Raw genomic sequence first — 23,880 nt, 5'->3', positions numbered from 1 at the left:
AACTAATCTACAACAACTATTAATAGAGATATAAATGAAATAAAAAAAAGTCTAATGAGTTCTTCTCCAAATGTTGCACAACACATCCTATTGGGTTTATTCACAACCTCGAAACAAAGGAATGAAACATCCTTTCCTTCCTATTATAACTTAGTTTAAGAGAAAGAATCAACTAACTAACAACTATCAACTTACTAGAAAAAAAAATAATTGACATAAAATACTCTTCAATTGACTCTGCAACATCAAGTATCCTACACCAAAATTTTTTGGCCTTTCATTAATCATTCAACTTCATACATATAGAGTTTGAGAGGTGACCGTTACAATAGGAATTTTAAATGGTTCATCTTCTGAGGATGACAAATGGCAAGATGTCAGTTTGTCGTATTACAAAATTTACAAAATTTGCAAAGTTTATAATAGAAAATGAAAAGGGGGTGTCAACTAAATCACTTTGGCTTCTTCCCTTTTTCAGTTTTTTCTCTATATGCCTTAGCAACAACTATAATTGGAATCATTTCTTCATGACTAGGCACATGTATATTAGTGAATCTTAAGAGCCACTTTGAATGATCTCGAGCCAACTCTTTTACTGCATTTAGTTGACTTGTCAATTCTTCAGTAGCCATGTGTACACATCCACCAAGAGTCTGCAACTCTAATACACTATTTTGACTACTTAAAGTCATTCTAGATAGATTACTCAAGTATGTGGAGAAGTTGTTCTTAATTACTTCTACCCCAATAAGAGTTTTCCCTTGCCTATTGGTTTGTAAATTAGTGTGTAATCCTCACACGAGTTCAAACACTCTATCTTGGATCTTCCTCAACTTTTCCTCTATTTCTTTGAGTCCCTCTTTAGCTTCTTGAATCATCTCCAGCTTAAATTGCATGCTTTGAAGCCATTTGAATAGAGGCTCAGTCCCTTTCTTCAAAATATTTTCTTCAACCACCTCTTTTGCTTTCATTTGGATGATCATTTTCAAGAGGGAAATTCATTCATCACATCTTGCCTTCTCCATGGCCAAAGTGTTGTGATTAGATGTGATATTATCCTTCTCAATTTTGAATCAAAGGATAACATTTCCAATTTGATCAATCAGAGCAATTCCATCTGCATTGAGTTTCTCAATCCATTCTTTTCTGATCTAACCAAAATGCTTATCTTTCTGAAGCTGTGAGATGAAAGCTTGCACTTCTTCTATTGTGGGATCCTCAGTAGTAGGCACACCAGTAATGGTTGCCAATGGAATAACTAACTGTCTGATAAATCTTTTCAATTCTTCAATCTCAGCCTTTATCTTGATTTTTGACAATTTGAGACTCTCCAATTGGTCTTCTATCACCTCATTACTTGATCTCCATAGGCCCACCTTTATATCATGTCTAGCCTCTCCAAGATCAATTAAATGCAGAGTGAAATAATCGAGTGTCACGTCCTCAGTTCTGCCTACTTTGTTTGGCTTTTCTATCTCCATTGTTAAGTGTTCTGTTTCTAGATCTTGCCCTAGTATTGATAAAGTCTTCTACTTCTTAGCTTTCACTATTGTAAACTTAGAGAAAATTTCTTGAGACACAATATATTTTCCAGGGATGCTCTCCTCTTTCCTCTTTCTCTTCCTTTCTAAGGTGTCTTCTAGCCAGGACTCTATACTAATCACTTTAGAAGCAACCCCAAGCGACTCTATACTAAACATTTTCTTCTTCACCAGAGTAACTACCACTATAGCTGTAGAAAAAGGATTCTTTAGATCTTGAAAAAGAAGCCTAGATGAACTCAATGCTTTCTCTTACTCTTGATTTTTTCTCGTAGCTTCATCAAATTTAGTGGACTTGCTGCTGCTGCTCTTTTCATCCTTGATCTCCATTATCTGAATGGGAGAACCAATTGGCTTCAAAAGAGGAGCACGTGCAGATGGACCAGGAATATGATGAGGAGATGGATTTGGAGTAATGTGAGGAGATGAGACTGAAGCAATAACATGAGGAGGTGAGACTTGGGTAGTAACACCATCTTTTAGCTCTTTAGTCCTCTTTTCTTTGATGCTAGCTTGGGCTCCAATAACTAGTAGAGGACTACCTTGGCAAGTTGGAGCTAATGAAATATTTTTCTCTAGGGGTTGGTCACCTCCTCTTGTAGATTGAGCAGGTCCTTAAGAAGCTGTAGTTGTAACACTTGGTGTGGCACTCTAAGAAGAAGTAGGAGTAGTAGTGGCTGGAGAAGCTTGAGTAGTCTTGCTCTTACTACCACCCTTTTTGGCTATCCACTTGACCCATTTTCTGGTTCTCTTGATGATCTGAGCCATCATAACATCAAGGTCTTCTTCCATATCAACATATGGCTCAAAATTGATTGGATTATTTCTCAATTTGGTGAAATATGTATTACTATACATATTTTGCCCATCATCTTCTACCCCTTCCACATCTAAGTTAATGCCATATGTCTTTATTTGATCCACTGTCAATCTAGCAAAATCATGATCTCAGCTTTCCAACTCATCTTTACAATTTGTCCAATAATCCTCCATAGTAGTAACATGTTTGATTATGCTTCCAATTTGAAGCACATCTATGGCATACCCATTTGGGTCAAACATAGGCCTCACCACTTCATACTCCTCTAACTTGTACTTGTTCTCAAATGTATTAAGCATGTTTTTAGCATCTGATCGAGTCTCACAACTATAGGCCCCAAATTTCATAGGGAATTCATACCCCTTCTTCCTCAAATTGACACTCAACACGTTCACTTGAATCACTTGCCTCATGATCTCAATGAGTACAATCATGTTGTTCGGGTATCTAGGTTGCTTTAGAGGAAATCCATCAAATGTTGCAAGACGCAAATAAGAAAAAGATGAGAATTCAATGAAATAATTGCCGAATTGATTGATGACCACCATTACTTTTGGACTGAATCTTCACTTTGAACATCCTTGGAGTTCCTTGCATATTCTCATTGTGATTGCATCATTTACATGGATATACTCCGCATAACTATTTTGCAATTGCAGGCATGGATAAAATTCATAGCTTTTCATGTCATTAGGGAAATTCTCTAATCTAGGGATTCTCAACCACAATTGTAGGGAAGCCAACATATATATCAAGAAAGAAGACATATAAAAATAATTGTATAACTTAGCCGCACTGAGAGCCTTAGACAGATGTTAACTTACCTCATATGCCTAGTCAACATATTGTGTATCCGAGCAAATAAATTGCACCAGAAAGAACCAAGGCATTTTTCTGTGGCTCATATTCATAAATTGGCTAATTTTGGAATTTTTTCCCTAGTAATTTGGTCAATAATTTAAGATTTAATGCAACCTAAATTGCCACATTTTTATTAAATTTAGTTCTAAAATATTAAAAATCGCTCAATAATTTATTTTATTAAAAAATTTAAACTCAAAGATTTGCCACAATATTTGATACATGATTAGATTTGATTCACCTAAATATTATATATTATCAAAGAAATGAAAATTAATTCACCAATAATTATCATAATTATTAGGTAAAAGTACAAAATTGTGTCACCTTTCAGGTTGACTTATCAAAATGATTGATTTTGAGTATTTCTATCTAGAGACAATTTTTTTCAAACATATGATCTAGATAAAATGATCTTAGATAAGTTATATATGGTTTCACACTTTTCCAAGTGGAAATGTCTAATAAATGAATGTTTCATACTAGTTTGTATCCAATTAAGAAAGAAATAAAATTATTTTAGAAAATGACGTTTCAATAACTCTTACTACTTTTAATCATAGTTTTTTAGTAACATATAAACACCATTTTACATAGCTCAAAGTCAAGAATATTATCATATTGAATTTATAGTGTTTTAATAAGATATAGTATATTGAAATAAAAACTTCTACAAGAACATATTTTAATGCTCGAAAATATGTTGATTTTAAGAAAGAAAAAAATATTAAATCATATGAAAAAAATTAAAAAATTATATGACATTCTAGAAGAGAGAGTCCTCTTTTAGAATATATAATTTTTCTTTTGGTTAGAATAGATTTATTTTTAAAAATGTGGTGGAAGGTGAAAACTATCGATTTCATGTGAGTTTTTACATTTGAATCATTATAAAGAGAAAATATAGGTCTAAATTCAATTTTTATTTTTGATTGTTCTAGATATATATGTTATCTATAACATAGTTTGAGCTCAAATGGAAATATGTTTGTTTCCATATAGTTTTGTGGTGGGAACTAAACCTTTAATTTTCAACGTTTTTCAACAACTAAAAAATTATCTATAGAAATTAGGAAAATATATCAATTTAGATTCCAAATATTTATTAAAAATTATAATTGTAAACTTCATCCATTTCTACATATTTCATTAGTTTTCTTTATTTTCAAATTCTAAATAATAATACCAGGTTTTATGTCATTGAAGGTGAACAGTTATACTTTTATTAGCCTTTTCCTTTACAAAAGGGTGACACAAGTTTGTGCTTTTATACTATTAGTTACTTTAGGGATATATTGCCAATATTTAGTTTTCACAATTGAATTAAAATATAATGTAATTATTCTCAAAATTTTCATGAGATAAAACATGTTCAATTTTGATTTGTAATACTCAATGATGATTAGCAGACTTTGATTATTATTGAGATTCATAAATATTTTCTACTCAAAAATATTGATTCCAAAATAATCGCTAATGTAAATAATATTTATTTAATAAAAAAATTAAGGGATTCGAAATAAATATAATTTGGTTTTTCAAAATAATGAAATATTTGCCAATATTTTATATCTTTTTCTGGAGGGGGGTTTCTTAAAGTTTACGCTAAAAAGAAGTATTGTTCTACAAAATTAAGGGCTTCTACCTCACCTTTAAGTTGATGCAAGAGGACTAGAATTTCCACAATCTCAGGCTTGAGATCATTGCCGAAAAGGATTTTCAGACCTTACTCTTAGCTCCCCTTGGCTTTTGGAACCAATAACTCATGATTTCTTTTCGCCACACCATCTTCTTCAGAGAGAATTCAGACATAGCTACTCCAATTGTTAATTTAGAGAACTCCTCTCATTTTGGAATCTGCAAGTAGTTCACTACCGCTTGCCTATCAATTGAGATTACCACTGTTTGATCTAGTAGTAAGATTTGTTTTGTATCTGGATTGTAATGATTGATGCATTCAATAATAAACTCTAGAGCTTGTATAGCTATTGGAAATCCGGTTGCCTCTACTAATCCACTTCCTCAAAGTTTCTCCATTATGGGGTCAATTGGCTCCATCCTTAGTCTCCTTTGGAAGTCTTGCATGTCGAAGAAGTGAAGTGAAGTGTCTATGATATTTTGCCTTATAGACTTGATTCCACCCAATCCATCAAAACTAGTGAATCTTATTGCCATTTTGTCTGATATAGAGGTAAACTAAAATCTAATAATTGCAAATACCACAAAGAGTGAACCTTGTAACTTTGAAAATTTTCGGAAGCACTATTCAGCATAACAGTTCAAAAGAGAAAGCAGTGACTTGAAAATCTATTACACTTATTTTTATATAAGAACCCTTAATCAATCCATTGATTTTCATTATACATGCCACACGAGTGAATTTGAGGATAAATCCATTGAATTAGTAAATGTGAGGGTTCTAACGGATTTTTCGCTATCTTTTCACTATTCCCATTGGGCCAACAATAACTTTCTTTAATTACAGACTTACTTTTCCATTTTTATCCTATTTCAGAGAAATAGAAACATATTACTCCTTGGGAAGAATTTCACATGAATGGATTCTGTTTAAAATACCTTCACAAACTCAACTGATTTGCTTCAAATATTTTTCCCAAAACATCCCATGATCAATTTACACAATTACTATGCTTGCACGAACAATTTTCTATTACTTGCAAAAAATATTATCAAGGGTAGAAAGCTCGCGGAGGAGAAGGCAATTTCCACTTTTTTGCTTGTGCCCTCATTTTACCTTCTCTACCCTAAGCACTTTACTTTAAGCCTCCAGAAAATATAAAACTGGCTTCGCAAGTGAAAGATGGGATCCACTAACTAACTTTACCTTTTAACAAATGCCTTTTCAAAAAACTGACTTCTTGGTTCGAAACCCGTTGAGGAGAAGTTGTTTCTGAGTTTTCTGCCAATGCTTTTTTAATCATCTTAGTGAGTTTTGAATGATTCCTGCAATGAAAAAATGGTACTACTTGAATGGTCTATCCATAACATAATTCATCTCTCTTCATTTAAACTCACAAATCACATTTGTGAATCTTGACATAGTTTCACCTTTGGTGTGCGAAAACCTATCGAGGAGAAGACAAAACTAAATTTTTTACCATTTTAACTTTCTTCATGTTCGGAACAAAATGAGCTGCAAGTATTTCATCTAAAGTAACATAATTCAAGAATCTCTATCGAGCAAGGTCCTAAACTACCCAAAAGACTCATGATGATAAAGAAAACCCACCCGACCATACAATGCAGGAGAAGGGAAAAGATGAAAACCTGATGGAGATACTTATCACTTGAGGAAGAAAGGATAGACTCAAGCAGACTAAACACAATACAAGTTAATCTCTGCTTTACAAAATTGGTACATGGTGAAAAGTGGGGCAACACAAACTAGGTTTTATATACCCTCAAATTCTTTCATAGGAAAAACTCCACCCTCGACATAGCTTAGACACCATGTGGAGAATAACTATTGCAATCACTAATTATTAATCTTCAATCTTGAAAGATTATTTAACTAATGAAAACTAATCAATAACCAAATATTAAATAACACAATTTAAAACTTACAAAAATAAATGCAGAAATAAATTTGAACATTATGAAAAAATATTTTTGGTGAAAATTGTATGTGAAAAAACTCCTAAGGGAAAACCAATCATGCACATGGAAAATATATTATTCTTTAGGAATTTAAGATTTAAAAAGAATTCCTTTCCTCTTACTGACGAAACATTGACAAAGTCCTAATATCTCCTACTAATATTCCCCATTGCTATCCCAACGCTACTACAACGCCCTTGCTCCTAGTGTAAGAATATTTGCTATCATTGCAAATACATTTTCTTTCACTATGAATGATTTCTTCACAACTTGATGCCTCACAAGTGCCCCATAGCCCTCCTTTTATACTACCCTCACTAAAAAATCAACGACCAAGATTAATCTCAATCAACAACTAAGATAAAATGACTTATAACAACCAAAACTGAATTGGTTGCAAGCAACTAATAATTAACAAATATTTATTAACCAAAGTTTCTCGGGAAAATAAACAAGGGTTAATTAGGGAGAGTGGAATAATTTTCCTACTATAATGATGTCTTCATTAAAAATGATTCCATATGATTATGTATCTAAAACTTCTATGAGCATAAGAATAGTAGCTAGAGATTATAGTAAACACCCATTTGGTTCATTGAAACTTCTAAACAATTATGCTATAAATTATCATCATTTTAACCAATTGTTGTAGTCAAGATATTATACATACAAGAAAAAACAGTGTGCATGTTTTTTGCACGTTATATTACTCTATCCATTTTGAAATTTTGATTAATCATTCTCTATTTCTTTAAGGTTTTAAATTAACATTTAACTATAAAAAATAACTTAGTCTTAAAAGGAACCTTTAAAAAGCATTTGTATTTCGTTGTAGATAATATTTTGGCTATTTTTAAATGTTAAGGATAAAACATAGAGAAATGATTGAATAATACAACAATAAAATGTAGGTATACTGATATTATTTCCATAATTTTAAAATATATTATTATTTAATTTCCCCACTTCAAAAAATATGCATCCTTGAACATTACAAATATTGTATGTATATATAATGGATATAAAAAAATAAAAAATTGAGTTCATTAATTTCAATTTAGAATTGATGATTTTAATCTTTTATATTTATTTGCATTGGATTTTGGTAAAGGATATGAAAGGATGTTAGTTTCACAATGAAGATGAAATGGTTGAAAAAATTGAACGCCTCTCATTGAAACATCTTGTATATCCATTGCCTCTAATATGTCCAACTAATTGATATGTTGGATTTCACTTTCTTCAACATCAACATTTGAATTTTGTTCAAATTTTTGTATTGCAGCAACATAATTAATAACTTTTTGTTTAAGTGAAGGTCTATACTGATGTCCCTTTCCTTAATTTTCATCTTTTATTGGATTTTCCTTTTTTTTCACTTTCATTCTTGCATATTTGTGCCAACTCTATATTTGAACAACAAAATAAACATTTAGAATTATATTAAATGATATTGTCAAACAAAAAATAAATGAATACAATTTTTTTAAACCAACCTTGATGAGAGTGTTCATCTCATGCTTCTAGTTCCAACAAATGAATACCCAAGCCACCAAGTCTAGCTTCCAATTTAGTAGCCTAGATATACTTTGCCTCTCATGGAAAGAGCATTTCATATAAATTTGTGGTAGTCCAAAATGTGTTTCCATTCACGAGGACATTTTTGGGTTCCAATAGCAAATCTTTTCAACTTATACAAGGTTGTAGCTTCTTCTAGGCTATAATTTGATAGTAATGTTTCCCTTGTTAACCATGCACCTTTCAAGAATATTAGAGACTTGAATTTATTTGTATTTAAAACCTAATCAATTTTTCTAAATTGGCTTGATAGGTTAGAAGTGATGAAAAACAAAATTTGAAAGAGGAAAGCAAGCCAATTGCCCAAATTTTTTATAATTCCTGCTAGATAATTAAAAAAATGAATTGTTAAATTTATTTCTATTGCAAATTGAAATGATTTCAATGTAGCACTTGAGGATGTCAAATAATTACCCTCACAACCTATGTGTAATCTAATAGGGCAATCAATATTTATCACTACACTAGCTTCTCTTGTGCTTGGGTAAAGGACTCCATCATCATCTGTAAATATGTAAGCAAAATAAAATACAATTATATAAAATTTTGTAATGTAATATGTTTTGAACTTAATGATTATGTTATGTAAAAAAACACTTTCTTATACTTTACCATTGTCTGTATTTAAATTACCATAATATCTATCTTCATTGTCTTTCAGTCAAAGGGTGGTTTCTATAAGTGGTTGGTGTCCCAAATAGTACTATAGAAAGTTATCTGATTCTTTATTTGTTAGATGAAGAAAACTTACAGGAATCTGAATAATTTTACAGATAAACTTGTCGGTTATATCATTATCATTATTGTCTTTAATATGTTTCTCAATTGCTCTTTGAATCATTTTTTATCTATTTCTAAAATCAAATTAATCTTGCACACAACCAATACAAGAATAACAACAAATAAAACCTAGATTAATTAGAAAATAATTTTTTTATATATCTCTAATAGTATTCGTAAACACAAACTTAAGAAAACTAAAAAAAAATGACTTCAACAAACCTGCAAAATAACTTTTTCGTCATACCTAGCAAGGTCGTTAACAAAGGTTATTATTCAAAGTTCATCTTTAGAAGTTGGCCTCAATTTTGGGACGCATGTATTTTCAACATTTTCGTGATAGAGGTTAAACCAAATTTTGCACCATTCATAGAAATGAAGTAAGAAAACCAACATGGTTCTCTTCCAAGTTCTCCTTTCGAGAAATTGATGTCAGATATAACTTGCTCTTGATAGCCAATATGAACTGTGTGATCTGGTGAGTTGATGTATCCCATCATTTGTGTGGTCACTGGCTTCAGAATAGAAATAACAGATCCTAAAACGAGCCATACGATTGCTATGATAGTGCAAGGTATGGATGCATATTTTAAATCTTTAAATTTAGCATTTTTTAATAAGGTCCAAGATACCCAAGAAACCCAACCTGTTAGAAATGTGACCAACAGAAATATGTGTATGCAACTATCTAAACTATGCTTAGCCCAACTGTATCTCCAACAGTACTGAACCTTTGTGCTCTAGTCATTTCCCTCCCTATTTCTTTTGTGATTGTGACTGCTAGCACCGCCCAAGTTTTATGCTCATCATGGTAGTGCCAAGCATTGTATCATATTGTCAAGATTCAAGTCACTCCTTTTATTTGTTGGAATTGACTCTCCTCATTAATATCATATCTTACCTGAAGATAAATATAAATAAAAGAATTATGTCAAAAGAATAATTATTTGAACACTTAACAATTCTAGATGCATTTAAAGCATTAATTTATTAACTCACCATTTGGTTATAAACATCCATACATACAAAGGACTTATAAATGCTTGGTGTTGGGGATGATACTTCTCCAACAATTTCATGCGTCCTCTCTATTCAAAATGATTTTAGAGTTATGATATTATAGTTACTTCTATTAAAATGTAGAAATTTATAAAAAGACTATATTTAACAATCTAGATAGCTTTCTTACTCCAACATAAACTGTATATGGGATGAGGCAAAAAAATGGCACATGACTCCAAGGTTCATATTCACTGTATGCAAATAATTTGTTCATGGCAACTTTCATCCTTCTATATCTTGCGTCCTCTATCACTCAATGATATTCTCTCTACTCCAACAGTTTTTTAAGAATAGAGGAAGTTTGGAAATGTCAACTAAGAAGTCACCATTAATAGAATATTCTCAGTCTACATGTACAAGTTGGATGAATGTAAATTTTCATTGTTTTATTTTTTTAAAGCACATATTTTTAATAACCAAATTTAGGTTACCTGATTTTTGAAAAAAGGTGTTCATTTATATTCTTTTTAAACACCATCTTGATACACTTATCCATATAGAAACAATGACAACCAGGCTATAGGGAAAAAGAAAATCCTAGAAATTATGATGGGTGTAGGCAAGAGAACACACTCCTATCGATATTTTCAACATCTAATGTTGCACCTATATAAAATCATTTTGGTTCAACACATTCTGTGTCCTCTAAAAGGGTCTGATGTTTTCATGAATAATATGATAGACGTCTATGTTTTTTTCTCCATAAGGATTCAATATAATCACAAATAGTAGTTTCCTTTTTCTTACAAAGCACTTTTAATTTTCTTGTTATAATGGAAAACTAATAATTTATCATTAGTTAAAATCTCAATTCGACTCTTATGTGTTGACTCGTATGCCTAGTTCAAAGCTCTCTCACTTCCTCTTGTCAATTTCTAATAAGTTCATGCAATTAAGGTGTGAATATTGGTGTGTAGTGTCAAAATATCATGCGCAAGCTATAGGTATGTTAAATATTTCCAACCCCATTGGATATTACAAGTTAGCAGAAGACCTTAAAACATACTTTGCAGGAAGTGATATTGTTAGAGTAATTATTTGTTTGCACTTATTAATTAAATCACTTTGATTTAATTAATTAAGTTGCCTATTACTCTATTTTGCTTAAGCTATCTTGTAGGTGCATTATTAATTAATTATTAATTAATAATGTGCAACCTAGCTTTTTAGTTTAGGGTTTCTATCTCACCTTTATAAGGTTGAGACTTGTACTTATTTCATTATCTCTTATAAATTTTTTATTTGAGAGCAAATTTTCTTCTATCTTCATTTTTTAGCAAAACCCTTGCCTCTTCTCATCTTTTTCTTCTATGACAGGTTTTTGCATGCAGGGATTCGAAGGCTTTGTGGATTTGATTGGCTTATTTGCTCAAATTCTACATGGTATCAGAGCCAGATCTGCTGTAGCTTGTTCGATGTTTCAAGAAAAAGGGAGAACAAGGGTTTGGCAGATCATATCTGGTGTTTTTTCAGGCTTTTTCTGAGAAAACAGGGGGGTCACTAATTTTTAGAGCAGTTTGAGGCCAAACAGACCTCACGGATGGATTCAGAAGGTGTCAAAACCCCCGTTTTGATATAAAATTTGTTCGATTTGGACAACGTTGATCTGGGGGGCAAATTTTTTTGCCGTACAGGGCCGTACGACCTCCTGCACGCAGATTGAGGCGGAAAAATTATAAAAATCACAAAAAAATTCAATTGCGACATTTTTTGGCTGTGGCGGTTAATTAATCATAGCGGAGCCGCTAGCAGTCACTGCTGATGGCCACCGCTAGCAGTTACCGCTGGCAGCCCGCAGCGGCTCCGCCGGTGGCCACCGCTAGCGGCTCTGCCCAGCAGCGGCCCTCCACCCTCCCATCGCCCGGCCGCCGCTTCGTCGGCGGTGGTGATTTTTTTTTTTTTTGCTCTGAAAAATGTGCTAATGTATTTTCAGAAATGAAAAAGATTATAAAATACAAAGGAGATCAAAACCCTAAAAAGGGTAACCTAAAAGGAAAAGCTATTTAATAATTAATAATTAATTATTAAATAGAGATGCAAAAGGTGCATAAAGTAAAATCTTAAGAAGGGAGTAAAGCAAATTTAATAAATGAAATTAAATCAACGCTTTACTCTAACACCCCCCCTTAAGATGAGCAACAATGCAGCTACAAACAATGCAAAAAAAGCAAGGAAAATACAATGCAAAGCCTAAAGCAAACTTGGGTCCCGACAACAAGGCCTAATGAGGTACCCAATAACAACTAAATCTCTATGAAACGGAGAAATAGAGAAAACCCAGTGAGAAAAACTCTACTCCAAAAAGAGATAGCAGTAAAAAGAAGGAAGGAAGGACTCATCACTAAGACACCCCAAGGACAACTTCCTTCACCCCAAGCATAGAACACAGCTTAAGATACCGCGGGGATGCAAAAGGTTTAGTGAAGATGTTTGCAACCTGCTCAGCAGTAGGAATGTACTCCAAGCTCAAAGCACCATCCTGAATGAGATGCCTGATGAAGTGCATGTGAAGCTCAATGTGCTTGGTCCGCTGATGCTCAACAGGGTTGCGTGAAATGTGTATAGCACTCTGACTATCACACCATAGAAAGGTGGGACTATCAGGAGGAGATCCAAACTCTGTCATCAACTGTCGAAGCCACAAAACCTCCTGACTAGCTAATATAGCTGCCCTGTATTCTGCCTCTGTAGATGATAATGCGTGAGCATGCTTCTTTTGCAAGACCATGTGATAGGATCAGAACCAAGACAAAAAACAAAACCAGAAGTAGACTTGCAATCATCAATGTCACCAGCCTAGTCTGAATATGTGAAACCAACAATGTGAGGATCCCCTGATGTGTAGTGAATGCCATAACACGTTGTACCGCTAATATACCTTAAGATACGTTTGGATGCTTTCCAATGACTCTCATCTTAAGGGGGGGTGTTAGAGTAAAGCGTTGATTTAATTTTATTTATTAAATTTTCTTTACTCTCTCTTTTGCCTCATGCAGTGTCGATGACACGTGCCTTTATTGGTGTCTGTACCTCACTCTCGATGTGTCTGGTTTTTGTGTTGTAGGAGATTTTTTTTGGCCCACCTTTTCAGCTGCCTGTCACCTCACCTACCTTAAGGGGAGGTTATATTGTTGTTCTATGCTTCTTTGGTTGATGGTTCATTGGTGTGACCTATGTATTTAGTACCTGATCCTACATACTAGGCGATTGCAATGGATGGCTACCTATGCATTTCGGTAAGATGGATCATCTACCATATAGACACACTCAGTTTGTGCCTTCTATTTCCATGGAGGTTCTACAGATCAACATTTTGACAGAGTTTTGCGGTTCTTCATGCTTCAGTGATTCTCTTCTGATCTTTTTGTTCCTTCTTCTGGAACATTCTTTGCTATCTCTTTTTGGAGTAGGGTTTTTCCCATGTGGTTTTCTCTATTTCTCCTCTTTATAGAGATTATGTTGTGATTGGGTACCTGATCAGGCCTTGTTGCCGGGACCCAATTTTCCTGCTTTCATAGTTGTGCTAGGTTAGCTTAGCTCTTGAGCTTCGCTTAAGGGGGGGTGTTAGAGTAATTATTTGTTTGCACTTATTAATTAAATCACTTTGATTTAATTAATTAAGTTGCCTATTACTCTATTTTGCTTAAGCTATCTTGTAGGTGCATTATTAATTAATTATTAATTAATAATGTGCAACCTAGCTTTTTAGTTTAGGGTTTCTATCTCACCTTTATAAGGTTGAGACTTGTACTTATTTCATTATCTCTTATACATTTTTTATTTGAGAGCAACTTTTCTTCTATCTTCATTTTTTAGCAAAACCCTTGCCTCTTCTCGTCTTTTTCTTCTGTGATAGGTTTTTGCATGCAAGGATTCGAAGGCTTTGTGGATTTGATTGGCTTATTTGCTCAAATCCTACAGATATAGCTAGCACGTTATATAAATAGTAACTGACTAGGTTTTCTATGATATGCATACAAGGGAGAGGTGAACACTAATCCAAATCTTAAATTTTACTTGTCGTATTAATTTATTATTACACTTAATTTAGAAAAATAATTTTTACAAAAATTCATTATACTGATGTTTTTGATTTTAGAGTCAACTAATAAATCATAAAAAATCCAATAATTCTTTGGTTGTAATGGGATTTTGATATGCTATCTATTTGTTTAGTAAAATTTAAATCCATATTTCTCTAGTTTGAGGATATTTTGGTTGCACATTTACTCTTTTGGTAGAATATTAAGTATCTCACTTCTCTTTGATGAGGTTCTAGATATTGTTGTAGTTTAGTGATAAGATTGAATCATCGGCAATAGAGGTAGCAAATGAGAAACATTTTTTACTATTGCATATTAAAGACAATTAATGTAGGTATGCACATAGATTTATTCCTTTTCTTGCTAAACAATTCCCTAGCTTGCAGGTTGTCTTCATGTTATTATACCAATGAAGGCATGAATTTTTTTGGGGAAAAAATATTTCGAAAAATTATCCTTTTAGACATAATAATGTTGTATCTTAAGGTCAGTTTCTAGTGAGATTTTCATCATTCATTTATAACACCTTTAGGATGACCAAAACTAAAGAATAATTTATTTTTTAAAACAAAATGTGTAGAGCCTATATATTAGATGTAAAATATAAAGTCAAATAGAATAGTTAATAGTGATAAAGCCATAAAGTAACTTCATCAATTGGGAAAAAGATCCTAAACCAATGGAATATATCAAAATATGAAAATATAGTACTAATCTAAATAAAGCCTTATGAAGGAAAGATTTATGAAGGGAAACGATGATCAAACATTCAAAGGAGAAGAGGAAGTTGGAAGCCACCACCATGATAGCAAGCTTTACACACTATTGAAACCCCCTACACAAATTTCTGTAGCTGTGATAAAATAATGGAATAGGCAAGTATGATATACTACCAACACCATCACAAAACAACACCTAGTCAAAATTTAGAGGCTTTAAATTTATCTTGTCCAAGTGTGTTTGATATAGCCTAAAACTCTGCTAAATTTGGTAAGACCTTGAAAAGAAAAAGATTATGACCATCACATGCCAATTTGGTGAGTACATCAACTAAGGCATTGTCCTCACAATATGTATGGTAGTTGAGTAGATCTTCAAATCTATGCAACATGGATAACACTTGATGAATAATTTATTGTATCTTCCTATTTGAAGAGACCCTGGCAAAGGTGGCATGGATAAAAATCAAAGAGTCACCTTCAATAATCAAATGAGAAAAAGCTTGTCAAATGGAATCTCTAAGACTTGAGAGAAGTGCCATGGCTTCTATCTAGTTATTTGTAGGTGGTAGTAATGGGACTGAAGACCCCAATATTTATCTTACTGTATAATTTGGACAAATTCACCAAGTTGTGGTGCCAAAAAGATGACACATATCTTTTATTTTGAAATTTTTAAAAAAGTGTGTGTGCAATTTAAGAAACATATATATGGACTACAAACTCATGACCCATTCTAGTTTTTGGGATTTCTTTTGCTGGTGCCTTCTTTGCCTCAACAGTATGCACTTGTTTAGTAGAAGTTAAAATAATTGCTCTATCCTCCTCAAAAAATACCTCCTCGTCCCCAGCGATCAAGAAAGAGATCATCAAGTATGTTTTCTACTCTTGTTTTTTCTTTTTTTCTATGTTTTTTTAGTTTTTCTTAAAATTTATTTATTTATTTAAAATGCAATTGGTTTCTTATTAGTAAATGTGAATAATCAACCACCAAATCCCCAACTTGATTAGCAAAATCAAAATGAAAACTCTCCACAAGATCAAAATGAAAACCCTCGTAAGGAAGAGCAAGAAGCTATGCAACCTCCATCGATTGAAAGACCTCCTCTTGGCACACAAGACAATATAATGAATAAAATAGAAAGAGGGAAAAATGAATTAGAAGCAATCATTGGTAGGTTGAAATCTTGTAGTCCATTATGATCCATGTAGCTTCTCTTAGTGGTTAGTTGGATATTTGGCATGTTAAGGGAAAAGAACAAATAATATATTATGCAAACAATTTATTCTATAAAGATGTAAGAAATAAGGACACAACAAAAGGTAACATATGTGCATTGTTTAAAAAGCTAGGAGAACAAGACATTGTTAAAACTACAACTAAAAGGTTCCCCATCCACTGGTGCATACATAATGATAATGATATTAGAAATAACTTTTGGGATAGATGGTAGATGGTCTTTGATGCCCCTTCCTAAAATAATCACGAGGTTCCAATATATTTCTTAAAGAAAATGTATTGTGAATTTTCCTTTGGAGAGATCCTCAATTATTTTAACATGTTAGATTCTTAGGGTTGAGGTGGGGAGTCGTCATTTGAGAGGTTGAGAGCACATCATGACCCTAATGCAATTATGGCACCTATTGTCAAGCCATAGGGTGAGCATGTCATTATTCCTTCAGTTATGAAGGAACATGTAGAGACCAATACTCTAGGGACTATGAATGTTTTGACATAGTCAATTATTCATTGTGCTAGTCCATTAGTTGAGGAGGAACTTTCTTTGCCCCACAGTCACATGTACATGCCATGTGGATCCTTATGTACATTTGGCAGTCATGTTGGAGACACTATGGATGATGGGTTAATCACTGATGACTTCCCAAGTGACACGTTTGGCATTGAAACATAGGTAAATTACAATTATAATAAACTAATTTGATCACATTGCATATATACAGTGAATGACTAATTAATTAGTATATCTTTACATTGTTCAAAATTTAGGGTAAGAGTGTTGATGGCCCTAGTACAAATACCCTGACTTGTCATGCCCAAAGTATGAGGGACAAAACACACATAATTTTTTAATTTATTTTTGACTTCATAATTAAACTTAAATTCACTAAGTTGAAAGGGTTTAGTTGATAACGTAAACATTCATTGATAAAATGATTAATTAAATTAAATAACTAAATTTCATTAATTTAAGACCTATCACAGGACTATCTTTAATTACTCATAAAACAATAATTTAATGTTTTATTGTTTAATCAATTACTTGATTTAACAATTTGAATTAAGTTAACTAAGGGGTCTAACTCAAAATTACTTTTGATTACCCTTAAAATCTTACTTCCTTAGAACATTAGTAAAAACATCATTTACCATTAATTAAATTCTATCAACATTATGCATTAAAACTTCAATTAAGTAACTATCATTTAACCTATATGATTAATTAATCTGAATGTCCATTTAATTAATATAAATCTAGTCTAACAACATTCCTTAAATCAAGGCTAATATATGAAAAAAAAAATCGATATAGTTAACTTAAAATATAAACAACAATTTCTCCATTTATTTAAATCAATTCCATTTTCTTTATATTAGTCAAATAAATAATAACGAAAGAATACAATAATATAAAACATAAAATGTCAACTACTACTATTTTAACACCATAAAAAAAAAATTACTAAATTCAAATTTTAGACTTTTAAGTTAAAACTATTTAGTGTTCTAAAACTAAATACGAGCAAATAACTTTAATTTACATTTTAATTAATTTAAATAACCTCTAATTGAAAAGAATACAGATATTAACATTACTATAATTACTTACGTAACCACATACTTAAATCAATATTAACACCTTTAATACTTTACTAACTAATTCATTAATGCTATATAAAGAAAACAATTATATATACATTACTAGAAGTTAAAATGTATAACTTAATTACTTAACACCATAACTATAAAACTATCTATCTCAAAACTTTAGTAACAAAGTAAATAAATTAACAAATTAACATTAATAATACTTAAATTAACTAATGTTAAAACCCAAACTTACAAACTAATATATTAAATAAAAAAATTTAAAAACAACTTAAAACAATCCTAAACTAACCAATATATTATTTAACTCAAAATAAATTACAACAAACCTATAATTTTAAACTTAATATAATACAAAGACTAATCCAAGGGTATGTGGAGGATCATAGTGTACCAAACTATGGCCTTAAGTGACAGTGAAAAATCAGCAAATCAAGTTTATGTCAGCTTGACACACAATTTTGAAGTGGTTATGGACTTTATATCAAAAAGTTGTAAGAAAATAATCTGTAAGAAATTGAATGTTGTTTCTAAAATACTAGGCCTTATCAGGAGAAAAAAATAATTAATTGGTCAAAAGTTTGAATTTTAATGTAGTACTAAAAAAATTTCAGGGCGAAAATAAAAAGTAGGTGTATGTCTGACCACCTTAATCAAAATCAAATCATAATATTTTTTAAATATAATTATAGATATGAAAAGTAGACTCGTGCCTGGATGTGACGCATATTTTTTAGTATTTTTATTTCAAATAAATAATTAAATATGAATCTTTTACCAAAACTTTTTCAGAAAAAAAAAGTCCCGTGTCTGACCACCCTAACTAATAGAAAATTTTACTAAATTTAATTTAATTTTTTTTTCTTATACTAGGTGAAGTATAGAATGTGACGCAACTTTTAGATTTAAAAAATGTTATATCGTTTGAAAGTTATAGCTATTTTTCAATCAGTATGTCAATCAACACTTTACAATAACCTTCATTGATAATTAACTAATAAATACTTATCGAACTCAGAATTTGACAGAAATTATATTGATGGAATCTAAAGAGCGATATTAAAAAAAAAAATTCGTTTCATTCAATTTCGATCAAAATAACATTGTTAGACGGCTACCCGAAGTCGGAGTATCACTAAAACCCTCTTTAAACACGTCTTTTGGGTTGACCGGGTAGGCTTGGTAAATACCAAGCCTAATCGAATATCCGATACAAAATCGGATATCCGATATGCTCAGGTGGAAAATTTCAAACCCCAACCCATTTTGGAGGAAAAATTATGTTTAAACGTTATAATTTATGATTTATAAATTATTTCACTTATATTATTATGTAAAGACGTATTTTAATTATATATATATATATATATATATATATATATATATATATATATATATATTAATGTAAAGATATAAGATATAATCTAGTAATATATAATAATATATTATGTTAATCTTATTACAATCTATAAATATAATTTATATTATTATTATTTTTACTAAATATAATAACGTAATTTATATATATATATAAAATACTTAGTATATATTATTATATTAATATGTATAATAATATAATATATATATAAATATAATAACATAATATATTAAATATAAATATATAATATGTATTATATATTATTATATTAATATGTATGTTATGTATATATATAATAGCGTAATATTTTCATTAAATATAATAACATAATATTTTTATTAAATATAAAAATGTAATATATATATATATATATATATTATAATATGTATGTTATCAATATATATGTATATTATTAATATATATGAGTCAAAGGGGGTCATAGGTAAACCATTGACCCCATTTGACGCATTAAATGATGACATATGTCCCTAGGGGTCTTAGGAACCATAGGGACATATTACAATAGTTAATATGGGTCAAAGAGAGTCATAGGCTGACCTATGACCACTTTTGACCCATTAAATGAGAACATATGTCTCCACAGGTCCTAGGACCCCAAGGGACATATTTGAATCATTCATATGGGTCAAAGGGAGTCATAGGGTGACCTATGACCCCCTTTGACCCATTAAACGATGACATATGTCTCTAGGGGTCCTAGGACCCCTAGGGACATATTCGAATGGGTAATATGGGTCAAAGGGGGTCATAGGTCCCTTCGCCCCATTAAATGATGACATATGTCCTTAGGGGTCCTATGACCCCTAGGGACATATTCGAATGGGTATTATGGGTCAAAGAGGGTTATAGGGTGATCTATCACCCTCTTTGACCCATTAAATGATGACATATGTCTCTATGGGTCCTAAAACACCTAAAGACATATTCAAATGGGTAATATGGGTCAAAGGGGGTCATAGGGTGACCTATGACCCCCTTTGACCCATTAAACGATAACATATGTCCCTAGGTGTCCTAGGACCCCTAAGGACATATTTGAATCGTTCATATGGGTCAAAAGGGGCCATAGGGTTACCTATGACCCCCTTTGACCCATTAAAGGACGACATATGTCCCTAGGGGTCCTAAGACCCCTAGGGACATATTCAAATCATTCATATGGGCCAAAGGGGGTCATAGGTCACCTTATGACCCCCTTTGACCTATTAAATGATGACATATGTCCCTAGGGGTCTTAAGACCCCTACGGACATATTCAAATGGGTAATATGAGTCAAAGGGGGTCATAAGGTGACCTATGACTCTCTTTGACCCATTAAATGATGACATATGTCCCTAGGGGTCCTAGGACCCCTAGGGACATATTCGAATGGGTCATATGGGTCAAAGGGTTGACCCATTACACAATGACATATGTCTCTAGGGGTACTATGATCCATAGGGACATATTCGAATCATTCATATGGGTCAACTTATTAAATAATGACATATGTCTCTAAGAGTCCAAGAACCCTTAGGGATATATTCGAATCATTCATATGGGTCAAAAGGGGTCATAGGTGACCTATGATCCCCTTTGACCCATTAAATGATGACATATGTCCCTTGGAGTCCTAGGACCCTTAGGGACATATTCGAATCGTTCATATGGTCAAAGGGGGTCATATGGTGACCTATGACCTCCTTTGACCTATTAAACGACGACATATGTCTCTAGGGGTCTTAGGACCCCTAGGGACATATTTGAATGAGTAATGTGGGTCAAAGGCAGTCATAGGTCACCCTATGACCCCCTTTGACCCATTAAACAATGACATATGTCCCTAGGGGTCCTAAGATCCCTACAGACATATTCAAATCATTCATATGACTCAAAGGGGGATCATAGGGTGACCTATGACATCGTTTGACGCATTAAACGATGACATATGTCTCTAGGGGTCCTAGGACCCCTAGAGACATATTTGAATGGGTAATATGGGTCAAAAGGGGTCATAGGTCACCCTATAACCCCCTTTGACCCATTAAATGACGACATATGTCCCCGAGGGTCCTAGGACCCTTAGGAACATATTCGAATTGTTCATATGGGTCAAAGGGGGTCATAGGGTGACCTATGACCCCATTTGACACATTAAAAGAGGACATATGTCTCTATGGGTCCTAGGACCCCTAGGGACATATTCGAATGGGTCATATGGGTTAAAGGGGGTCATAGGGTGACCTATGACCCTCTTTGGCCTATTAAACAATGACATATGTCTCTAGGGGTCCTCGGACCCTTAGGGACATATTCGAATGGATAATATGGGTCAAAAGAGGTCATAGAGTGACCTACAACCTCTTTTTACATATTAAACGATGACATATGTCCCTAGGGGTCCTAGGACCCCTAGTGACATATTCGAATTGATAATATGGGTGAAAGGGGGTCACAGGGTGACCTATGACCCTCTTTGACAAATTAAACGACGACATATGTTCCTAGGGGTCCTAGGGCCCATAGAGACATATTTGAATTGTTCATACGGGTCAAAGGGGGTCATAGGTCACCCTATGACCCCCTTTAACCCATTAAACAATGACATATGTCCCTTGGGGTCCTAGGACCTCTAAGGACATATTCGAATCGTTCATATGGGTCAAATGGGGTTAGAGGGTAACTTATGACCCCCTTTGACCCATTAAACGATGACATATGTCCCTTGGGGTCTTAGGACCCCTAAGGACATATTCGAATCATTCATGTGGTCAAAGGGGTCCTAGGATCCCTAGAGACATATTCAAATGATCACATATGTCTCTAGGTGTCCTAAGATCCCTAGGGACATATTTGAATCGTTCATATGGGTCAAAGGGGGTCATAGGGTGACCTATGACCCCCTTTGACCCATTAAACGAGGACATATGTCCCTATGGGTTCTAGGACCCCTAGGGACATATTCGAATGGGCCATATGGGTCAAAGGGGGTCATAGGGTGACCTATGACCCTCTTTGACCCATTTAACAATGACATATGTCTCTAGGGGTCCTAGGACCCCTAGGGACATATTTAAATTGTTCATACGGATCAAACGGGGTAATAGGGTGTCCTATGACCCTCTTTGACCCATTAAATGATGACATATGTCTCTAGGGGTCCTCGGACCCCTAGGGACATATTCAAATGGGTAATATGGGTCAAAGGGGGTCATAGGGTGACCTATGACCCCCTTTGACCCATTAAACGATGACATGTGTCCCTAGGGGTCCTAGGATCCCTAGGGACATATTCGAATTGGTAATATGGGTCAAAGGGGGTCACAGGTCTTTGACCCATTAAATGATGACATATGTCCGTAGGGGTTGTAGGACCCCTAGGGACATATTCGAATCATTCATACGGTTCAAAGTGGGTTATAGGTCACCCTATGACTCCCTTTGACTCATTAAATGATGATATATGTCCCTTGGGGTCCTAGGATCCATAGGGACATATTCGTATCGTTCATATGGGTCAAAGGGGGTCATAGGGTTACCTATGACCCCCTTTGATCCATTAAACAATGACATATGTCTCTAGGGGTCCTAGGACCCTTAGGGACATATTCGAATTGTTCATATGAGTCAAAGGGGGTCATAGGTCACCCTATGACCCCTTTTCACCTATTAAATGATGACATGTCCCTAGGGGTCTTAGGACCCGTACGGACATATTCAAATGTGTAATATGGGTCAAAGGGGGTCATAGGATGACTTATGACCCTCTTTGACCAATTAAATGATGACATATGTCCCTAGGGGTCCTAGGACCCCTAGGGACATATTCAAATAGGTCATATGGGTCAAAGGGGGTCATAGGTCATTAAACGACAACATATGTTACTAGGGGTCCTAGAACTCCTAGGGACATATTCGAATCATTCATATGAGTCAAAGGGGGTCATAGGTCTCCTTTGACCCATTAAACGATGACATATGTCGCTAGGGGTCCTAGAACCCCTAGGGACATATTCGAATTGTTCATATGGGTTAAAGGGGGTCATAGGTGACTTATGACCCCCTTTGACTCATTAAATAATGACATATGTTGCTAAGGGTCCTAGAACCCCTAGGGACATATTCGAATGAGTAATATGGGTCAAAGGGGGTGATAGGGTGACCTATGACCCCCTTTGACCCATTAAACGATCACATATGTCCTTAGCAGTCTTAGGACACGTAGGGATATATTTGAATGGGTAATATGGGTCAAAGGTGGTTACAGGGTGACCTATGACCCCCTTTGACCCATTAAACGATGACATATGTCTCTAGGGGTCCTAGAACCCATAGTGACATATTCGAATCGTTCATATGGATCAAAAAGGGTCATAAGGTGACCTATGACCCTCTTTGACCCATTAAACCATGAGGACCCCTCAGGACATATTCGAATGGGTAATATGGGTCACTCTATAACCCCCTTTGACTCATTAAATGATGACATATGTCCCTAGGGGTCCTAGGACCCCCAGCGACATATTCGAATGGGTAATATGGGTCAAAGGGGGTCATAAGGTGACTTATGACCCCCTTTGACCCATTAAATTAGGACATATGTCCCTATGGATCCTAGGAGCCCTAGGGAC

The sequence above is a fragment of the Cupressus sempervirens genome, chromosome 1 (assembly GCF_028749045.1).
Source record: "Cupressus sempervirens isolate cs-2001-9-10 chromosome 1, ASM2874904v1, whole genome shotgun sequence".
Classification (NCBI taxonomy): domain Eukaryota; kingdom Viridiplantae; phylum Streptophyta; class Pinopsida; order Cupressales; family Cupressaceae; genus Cupressus; species Cupressus sempervirens.
The sequence above is the reverse complement of the archived record's forward strand: the minus strand, read 5'-3'. Positions refer to the sequence as shown.